Genomic DNA, 3,821 nt, shown 5'->3' on the forward strand with positions numbered 1-3,821 from the left:
GCATTTATCGCACGCAGAACCAAGGAATCTTCTTTTTCCTCCATCTTTCGAACATTGATATACGTTACTCATGCGTTTACCGCTTGATAATGTTACGTTATCGTCAATCATATGCTCATTAAAGACGGCGGTCAAACAACAGCTTTATTTTGACCAGTATTCATCTCAATGGAAAGAGCGAAATTGGCCGTCCACCCATGTTGTGGCGTCGCTGGGAACGAGGAACTGAGACTAGTCTTTTGAGAGTAACGCGACAAGGACAGAAGTCACCAACATGGTGGTTAAAATTCTTTATGCTGACGTTGTATAAAGGACGAAGCCCTGCTCCACCAGGCAGAGGGAGAGAGGGGGAAGGGGGTATGTTCATTAAGAAAAAGAAATCAGGTAGAGATTATCATTGAGCAATGAACTCGTCATACTGAACGGTTACAGTGCCGTATGCTAGACCCGATGCTCTTAATAAAAAAAAAGTAAAAAGAAAACGTAGTGGCTTGTCCGAAATGCGAAGTAAAAGAAAAAAAGAGAGGGGAAAGGTTAGCCACGGTGTAGGCTTGCTATTCCCAAAAGGCTATCAAGCAAACAGAGGCAGATACAAGCAGCTGAGACACAGGAAATTATGGAAAAAAAACAGAATAAACAGCTGCTTCACTAATCGTTGCACATAGGACGTATCAGAGCATGCCCAGGAGTTCAGATTCCCGAAGGAATCGTGTCAGCGCAAGAACGGGGACTTTGCAAAAACCAATATAGTAAGCATGATCAGAGTTCGAGGTAACTCGCTACTGTAACTAAGTTCTTTTTTTTTTTGTAACTTGTAACTTAACTCGGTACTTTTGCGCTGTGGTAACTTTCAGAGGAACTCCTTCCTTATTCAGGTAACTTTTCCAAAGTAACTGAACTTAAGTCCCAAGTTACTTTTAACTCGCTTTTCACTCACGTTCACATATTTTCTCGCTTTTCTCTCCGGCTCCTTCGCGGCATTTTTTTGCCACAAAACGTGATATTCAATGAATGTCAGTATTGTCACGAGCGAAATGGGCCGGCGAGTCGTCGAATAAACAGCAAACGGTTTATTAAACTACTTGGTAGCAAAAGCACAAGACGAGTGATAGCTCTCTGAACACAACTGAGTCCAAAGAATGAATGCTCCTGCCTGGAGCGCACAAGCATTAGAGCGTCGCGCCGAAAAAGTCTAGAAACTGCACCTAGTTGTGAGGCAGTACTTTATGCAGGAAGTGAGAACCGCTGCCATTGAAATGAATCTGAACCACTGTGCGCCCACAGGGTGTAAGATGCAAAGCGTTCGAATAGACCTCTATCAGGGAAGTGTCATCATTGGAAGGAGAGGGCCGGGTTCCACGAACGGGCCCCTATTGAAAAATACTTCAGAAAATCTCATAGAAACATAGCATTCCTTCAGAATTTCTTACAGAAGCGTCTTCGTCTCTCAGAATTTCCCACAAAGGATGCAGATTCGAATACCTATCATCACAGGCACACCAATGTGAAAATATCCTGTGGGATAATTCAGGGTGTGGCCTTGTGATTTCTATGAGAAAACAGCGTGATTCAGAAACAGCGTTTATTCCAACTGCCAGCAAGTTCGTTAGTCTGCTTTGAAACGTTGAAGCGCATGGACGCAGCTACGCATCTCATGCAAATATCGCCAGGAATTCAGGATTTTCGTCGCTTTTGATGTATATAGCACGTGTGTGTGTGTGGTATATAATCGTCCGTACTACGCATTCTCATTCTTTATGCGTCTTTACCCCTGTTCGCGCGTATTCTGAGGAATGGAAGGTAGAATGCAGTGAGATGGTTATAGCAACTGTGCTTTGGGCAAACGGTATGTTACATATTTCTATGCCTATCTCTCACGCACACACATGTTGTTTTAACCGTGCTTTTTAAAATGCTGTTTCTTCTAGGTTAAACTCGGAAGAAGCGGCAGCGAGTAGAAATTAATTGGATTCGTGCGTGGTCGTAACCCATTCTCGTCTCGAGAAAGTTGGATGATGCTTTTACGGAAGAAAGCCTACGCGTTCCCAATGTGCGAAACAAAAAGTTGTCATAATCACATGAAGAAATTTCTTGGTCGTCGCATTGGACATTTCAAGTACGTGTACAATGCGTTGGGTCATGCCTTTCTGAACTTATTGGCTGGGCCACAAATGTTCTGCAACATTCCTTACAGTGACGGCATGCGACTTACTCTAGTATGGGATCCTTCAATTATCATACGTGGCAGTGCAGCTTTCTTAGGATGTTTCTTGCAGGGTGGCCCATTACACTTTCTCACAGGCTTTCTTGCGGGTCTCGAGGCCTGTAAGAAATCCTGTGAAAAAGCCTCACAGGCCACCCTGTAAGAAGCCCTGTAAGAAAGCTGCATTGCCCCTGCCTGTAAGAAATCCTCCCTGGAATCCTACGGGATCCCTGTGCGAAACTCTGAGAGAAATTTTGTAAGATTTAGTCTCATAACCTCATAGAAATTCCTTCAGCAGTCTGAGAGATTTCTTTTGTAAGATTTTCTGAAGTATTTTTCAATAGGGGCACTTGTTCGCCCCCCTCCCCCCATCGAAAGAAAAGCAGGACCGAGGGTCGCGTCCCTTTAAGGGACTGAATCGTAATCCCCTGAAGACCGTGGCTTTCGGGCGTGACCTTGTTCACCTCTGGGTTATTCCATGCCAAATGTGCATGCAAACGTCAAAAAGGGAAGGGAAAGGTTAGTCATGATGGAGGCTTGATATTCCCAAAATGCAGAGAGATGCAAATAAACAGGAACAAGAAGAAACAGAGATACAGAAAGTTATGGAGAAACGCACACACACACAAAAAAAAAGACAGCTCCTTCACTAGTCGACAACAATGACAACTTCACTCTTTCGGCTACCACCGAAAGACACGATAACAGAGGGGAAGACCTAAAACTGTCCACGTGACGTCATTAAAGATAAAGGAAACCGTTCCCATACTCTCAGCAAAGCCAACACGTGCATCATGGGGGCAAACTTGCACCCTGAAGAAATGAGCCATTTACAATTGCTTCTTGCTAGGGACCTAACGTGTACAAGCTACGTGACCACACCCATGACGGCTACAGTCGCCACGTATGTACATGGAAGTGCTATAGTGGACCAACTGGCACGTTATGAACCATAATGGCTGCACGATTTGAAGGGGGGAGGGAAGGTGAGGTGAGGGTCGAGGGAATAGGGGAGAAGGCAGCAATGGGAGAGGGCTACGAGAATGGGAGAAAAGAGCACCATGAGAGGAGGGGACTCACGTGGCGGTGCGGGGGAAGCAACGCAGCGTTTGGGCTAGGCTCTTCGGTCCGCGTGTGCTGGATCTGGTGTATTCATGTGTGGTTTGAGTGCTCCTCCTACCGTAGTACGTGTGCTACGGAATAAAGCGAGGGTACCCCTAGACGTTAACAAAGTTCGCCTCTTCCATGGAGAAAGTGCCACACAGTGTCTCGGTCCGATGCAATGCAGTCGTATGGGACAAGCTACCTTGTGGAGTAAGAAGAGTAGTAAATTTAGTCCACGGAATAACAGTCAACCTACGCCGCTCTTTCGCATCGGAGTTTGCATCACGTGGCCTACAGGACAAGAGCAGACGACATATGTTGAGAGTATGCAGGGATTCCCTCTCTTAAACAACGAGAAAACGTCACTCCCTCAGAACAAATGAGGACGCAACCTTGAGAAAGGGAATGCCGCAGCCGTGCGGGTGGGCGCCTCGTACAGCATATATACACGAGGAATGAAGTGACACAATAGATTTGAAATCGACTGAGACAGATGCGACCGTCCCTTTAAATT

Source organism: Ornithodoros turicata, chromosome 2, assembly GCF_037126465.1.
Source record: "Ornithodoros turicata isolate Travis chromosome 2, ASM3712646v1, whole genome shotgun sequence".
Classification (NCBI taxonomy): Eukaryota; Metazoa; Arthropoda; class Arachnida; order Ixodida; family Argasidae; genus Ornithodoros; species Ornithodoros turicata.